The following is a 6,259-nucleotide window of genomic DNA, read 5'->3' as shown; positions in this document are numbered from 1 at the left end:
TGGGGGAGGCAGATAGATAAATCACAATGAGACAACACCCATGCATGGGTTCCAAAAACAAGAACATTTTTTGAAATAACATCAGGAGAGGAAACTTATATCTCTTTTTCAAGAAGAAAACTACAATCTACCACTACTTATAAAAGCACGAGTTTGATGAATCGAAATGATCTGGGCCATCCAATTACCTATATCCAACATCTGATATTGCTCCAATGGTGTATGCATCACATCATCAATAATTTCAAAATATGTTGATTGCATAAACCATTATTTGGAAATAAAATTACATTAAACTTTTAAAAAATACATTAAAAACAATTATATTCGAATCAACATTTATTATGGTTAATCTTCGAAATAATATTACTGCCAAACTGGACATTTCGTGCACATACGTGACTACTAGTATAATTTAAAGGAGAAAACTACTGATACACCAACATCGATGCATGTGTATTTTCTCCCACCATGCCACTGCAATTTTTCAGCATGTAGTGTTTAAGTTGCAATAATGGGTGAATGGGGTCACAGCATGTAGTGTTTAAGTTGCAATAACTGGATCCTAAGATTTTCTCTATATTCTAGCAAACTGAAATTCAAACAAGACCAATACAATGACTTCCAAATAAAAAATGATGCACGACCACTTTGTCGGTCAAGACTTTATTTTGTTGATATAGTAAATGGCACCACCATCCGTATCCACCGAACGCACACATATACAATTGATATATAAAAACAACAAATTGTTTCACCGGCCATCTATTTCAGTAACGGATAAAGAATTCAAAGAATTTTGAATGTTATTTCTGAATTGGTCTAATTCGGTGTTCCGCCGCACAAGATAGCCAGGGCGACTGGGAGTTGGAAGTGTGGTACTTCCATTCTCTAGGGTGGTCATAACTGATGACATCAACGGACTATCATCCGGGTTTTCCTGAACACACAGTAGTGCTACGTGGATGCAAAGGAAAAGTTCATCTGGTGAACAAGTATCCATGATAGATGAATCAGCCAAATCTTTTGTCTTCCCTTCCTTCCACATATTCCACGACTGAAACAACATAATCAATCATTTCACTTGTAGAATATTTCCCTTTAAAAAAACTCGGTGACCTTCTCCCAAATTAGAGTTTTAGAGAAAGTATGCATGTACTTACATAGTCTATGAGACTAGAAAAGCCCATGGTGTGAATGCTAGAGCTTCTCTTTATACCAGTAACAATCTCTAGCAGTAACACACCAAAGCTATAGATGTCCGACTTCGTAGAGAAGACACCTTCCATTGCATACTCAGGAGCCATGTATCCACTGCTTGATTATTTTTACTTTCAAGAGTTACTGAAACAGGATTTGAGTATAACCACAAATTTATATGAGCTACTAGTTGTATAGTTACTTACTATGTTCCGGCAACACGTTAAGTGTTTGCATTTTCCTGGTTATTGTCAAAGAGCCTTGCCATACCAAAATCTGCTATCTTGGGTTTCATCTCTGCATCTAGTAAAACATTTCCAGCTTTGAGGTCTCTATGGATTATAGTCAATCTTGAATCTCGGTGGAGATAAAGAAGCCCCCTTGCAATTCCTTTGACTATATTAAACCTTGTCGTCCAGTCTAGCAACTGTTTTCTTGAATCATCTACATAAAAAATTGAATGTAAGAAAAGGAAATAGTGTTGTGCGATGATATTGTAGTGTGTGTATGAATTATACCAAAAAGTGTGTCATCTAAGCTTTTATTAGGCAAGTACTCATAAATCAACAACTTTTCATCTCCCTCGCCACAACATCCAAGTAGTCTAACCAAATTACGGTGTTGCAATTTGGCAATAAGTGCTACTTCATTTGTGAATTCAATTGTCCCTTGTTGAGAATCCCTACTTAGCCTTTTGACAGCAATTTGTTGACCACCTAGTGTTCCCTGCATAATTGTATGGGAACTCATAAATTTTAGTTCATCATATGAACAAAGCAACTACGTGAGCAATTGTGGAGTGAATAAGAGGAAACTATTTTAAACAAATTACCTTATAAACTTTGCCAAATCCTCCTTGTCCAATCATACATGTTTCGGAGAAATTTTGTGTCGCCTGAGCAATTCATGAAATCTTACAAAGGGAACTCGAGGTCACTAGAACCATCCAACGTCACCTTCTTGTGTTTTTCACACTTCATGTTCTTGACTGCGGCCAAAATTGTATAATCAGATTAATATAACATTGCGAATATAGAAAATTACAGAAAGTTCGAGCTGACCTCTTGAACTATTATTCTTTGTTCAATATCCCCGCGCAAACCCAAATAACAAAAGCCCCACCATGGCAAACGATATAATTTACAATGCCTTGATGACTCAACATACAAAAATGCGGTGAACATGTTTGAAATATCAACACGTCCTACGTACCTAGCCATTTAGCCATGTGTATTCTAAAGCGGGCGACGAAGCCAAAATTGGAGAGGGGGATTGAAGCAAAGGTGATGCCACAAATATTGTACCCACGATGGCCAAATTATAGGCTTAAAAAGTAATCCCTCCCTTTCATAACGAGTGCCCAAGTTTTTTTAGAAGTGAAAGTTTTATAATGTTTGACCAAGTTTAGAAAGAAAATTATCTGTATCTACAATACCATACATATACGATATGAAAATATGTCTCATGAAGTATCTGGTGATATGAATCTGTTATTCTATATGTAAATATTATTCTAACAAAAAATGATGAAAGTTGCTAAAGTTTGACTTTGGGAAAAAAATATGCACTACATAATGAAATGAAGGGAGTACATATCAGGGTTAGTTGCTGGGGCACAAGGTCTAAGTAGTAGTAGTAGTAGTAGTAGTAGTAGTAGTAGTAGTAGTAGTATAGGCATACATATTTCCCATGGAAATGTAAATTGAACAGATATATACCTTTGAATTTCAACCATGCAACGAAAGTGCACATGATTATCACCACATTGCTTCCTAGGGCCGTCAGTATAATCCTCATTGCATTGCTCTTTGTCCTTTTACCTGTACATGCATAAGCATGACATTAGCATAAAATAATGTACTTGCATTTGCACACACGAATTGCCAGTTTAAAATTTATAAAGGAATTAATAGAGAGAGATCTGTTGTACCAGCAGCTGGAGCATCCAATCCTGCAAGCCGGAGATAGAGCTTGTCGCTGGCGGGGCTTGCGCCCAGCTTCCCGACGTCAACTAACTCCCCAGCCCAAACTAAGCACCTCGTCATGTCTACACTAGATGCGCCGCTGGTCAAGTTGGCGTAAGCGTACGCCACGCACGAGCAGTTGCGGCGGCACTCCGCCGCGCACCCCTCCAGCGTCCTGTTCGCCACAAGCGCAAAGCCATCCGGCGGTTTCATTCCCGGCAACGCCAAGAAACCGTCACCGTCGGCACTGCACCCACTCAGCGCCTCCTTCCGACGGCACCCCTCCGAGAACCTCCCGGTGGTCCACTCATATGCTCTTGCCGGCTCAAAGCCGTTGAGGCACCTGCATGCCGGCACGGGCAGTGCGTCACAGTACCCGTTGGGGCCACAATAGCCGTAGAGGTCGCACTGGTAATGCGGCCACTGCCCGAGGACGGCCCAGGCTGACGAGCTGGCGTTCCAGCTCTGGATTTGAAGCTCGCCGGAGTAGGTCAGCACGAACCTGGTGAGCCAAGCGCCGTCTGAGACGGTGTAGACTGTGTAGCTCTCGTCGTCGTCGCTGACGACGGCTAGGTAGATGATGATGGAGCTGGTGTTGGTCGTCTGGAATTGGTACTCGCTCTTCACCCTGTACCCCGTCCACGGCGTGCTACGGTACACCGGGCGCGTGCCATCCCAGAGGAATATCTGCGGGAACGTGGCCAGGTCGCTGCCGTAGGAGAAGTTCCCCGGCGAGGGGTCGCCAGGGCCCTTCCATGACACCAGGCGCTCACCGGCACGCGCACCGTGCTTGATCACCATCTTCATGCCCGGCAGCATCGTGTCGGTCGGGTAGTCGAAGCTCTGCCACAGCATGGTGCCGTCTGGCGACCGGACGAGGAGGTTGCCGGTGTTCAGAAGCACTGCCTCTGATACAGAGGAGTTCGGAGCAGCGGCCACGCTCGTCGTCCAAACGACACGTTGCTGCCATTACCGTCAGAGAGGACAAGGTCAGAAGTGTTGGTGAGGGAGAGCATGGGTGCACTGCTGTTTGAAGGAGCTCGGTGTATGTCGCCGGGATCGTGACGGAGCACGGTACGACCGGTGTCAGTGCGCCAGGTCGGGTCTGTGGCGGTGCGACCGGCGTCGATACGTCAGGTTGGGTCCGCGGTCTGGGTCACGCTCGTGACGACGACAACGACGGCAGCTGCAAGAACTTCGACGATGGCGAACCGGTCAAGATTAGGAGGGAAATTGTTAGCACTAATCTTGATCACGGCCTCATGCAGCGACCTGGCCGAGTCACGTTCGTGCGTGAGTAGCGGCCGGGATTCCATCTACATGCATGGCTGGTTAGTTAGTGGGCTAGCTACAAGGCTGGGCGTGAGCGCTTCTAGTATGCATGCTAGCTGAGTTGGTTAGTGCATGGAGGTGTGGCGTCGTGGTAGTTAGTAAGTGCTGTTAGTGGCCGATGGAGGCGGCTAGGCTGTGCGTGGCCTTGCATATTTAAGTGGCTGGTGGTGTTGTGGAGAGTGTGGAGAGCGCTAGAGAGATGATGTAGCCTCTGGGAGTGTATGTGCGCTCACGGTCGGGTGGTGTGTGTCTGGCAGAGTTCGAGCTCGCCAGAAATACAAGGGGCTGTTCGTGCGGCCGGAGACGTTTGTGCGCCGGGAAACCTCGTGTCCTCTCTTTTTCTTGTTTCTTCCTTGTCTCCGGTGATCGCCGTGGTTCAGTGAGTAGGCTAGACAACAACACTGTTGGTGACCGAAGTTTCCCGGTTGGCGACCCACACCACGGTGAGCTCAGGGACGCCGTTGTACCAGATGTCAAGGTGCAGGTTGGCCGGAGCTGAGCTGGAGGGGGCGAAGAATCCCAAGGCGAAGTCACCGCCGTCGGAGATGATGGTGGCTCCGGGGAAGAGCGGCTTGCCGGGGACAAGCCGGTCGTCGGACGCACGCAAGGGCAGGAATGCAAGGATCAGGACCGTGACGGAGCAGGCAAGAGCTGACCAATCCATCGATTTTGCAAAAGGAATCGCAGGGGGGGCTAAGAGAGTTTAGACCAGAAACAATAATTGCAGTCTTACATTGCTAAGAGAGTTTAGACTAGTCTATACAGCCTTGGTCATACAAGCAACAATAATGCAAAGATTACCTTAAAAAATGCAAAGACTTTGGAAAGTACAGTAGTACTATGCTAATTTGGGAGTTGACGGTTTCAGCTGTCTACATCGATACTCGCATATTGCCGAAGCATTACACCATCTCCCTTTTCAAGGTAATGAAATTCACAGATATATTCATGTCCACATTCTCCGTCATTGTAGCGTGCTCAAAGCCCCTGCAAAGATCCAGCCAGAGCTTTCTCATGTAAAGCACAACTGCACTTGTTGTGTGTGGATCACAAGTGTTACCCGCTTGATTTCTTTTTCTTATGTGTTAGCATCCCTTTAATGTTGCAGTTTTTTTTTACTGCAGCATTGGGATGTAAAGTTGTCAGAGAAAGTCACTAGAATTTGCCTGTTCTTTTCTCAGCATTATTCCTCAGACTTTGGAAAAGATGTGATCACTGTTTGAGAGAGAACATGACAGGTAAAGAGCTGTTGAAGAGAAAACGAACTGATCTGAGATGTGCTGATGTGCACTTCACATAAGGATCCGAACATCACCATTTCATATATTCGTCAATTTTATAAATATTCATTAAAATTTCATATGTTCATAATTTTGAAAAAACCTTAAACTTCTAAAAATATTGATGATTTTGGGAAAAAAATTAAATTTTAGAAATGTTCAAAATGACTTATATTTTCATGTTTTTTTAACATACAAATTTTCAAAATATTACAAAAATTCACGAAAATATAAAGATGAATATTTAAAGAATGTTCATTGCTTTCTCTAAAAACAATGTTCATGATTTATAAAAAGATAATAAGAAGGAAAAGACAACACACACAAGATAAAAAGGGGGAAAGAAAAAACATTAAGATAAAAGAAATGAAATAAAAAAAGTAAGAAAAAACAACTGAAAGCAAGAAAGGGAAGAAAACCGCAATTAAAAAGTAAAAGAAAATCATACTAGAAAACTGGACATATAACTAACCGAAGAAGAAA

The 6,259-nt window shown here is 43.5% G+C and overlaps 1 pseudogene; it reads right to left on the bottom strand.

Moving 5' to 3' along the window:
* Positions 1–720: 720 nt before the first annotated feature.
* Positions 721–5,160, bottom strand: LOC109736440 (G-type lectin S-receptor-like serine/threonine-protein kinase At1g11300; annotated as a pseudogene).
* Between the last annotated feature and the right edge of the window lie 1,099 nt (positions 5,161–6,259).

This window comes from Aegilops tauschii, chromosome 5, assembly GCF_002575655.3.
Source record: "Aegilops tauschii subsp. strangulata cultivar AL8/78 chromosome 5, Aet v6.0, whole genome shotgun sequence".
In the NCBI taxonomy this organism is placed as follows: domain Eukaryota; kingdom Viridiplantae; phylum Streptophyta; class Magnoliopsida; order Poales; family Poaceae; genus Aegilops; species Aegilops tauschii.
The sequence above is the reverse complement of the archived record's forward strand: the minus strand, read 5'-3'. Positions and strand labels throughout refer to the sequence as shown.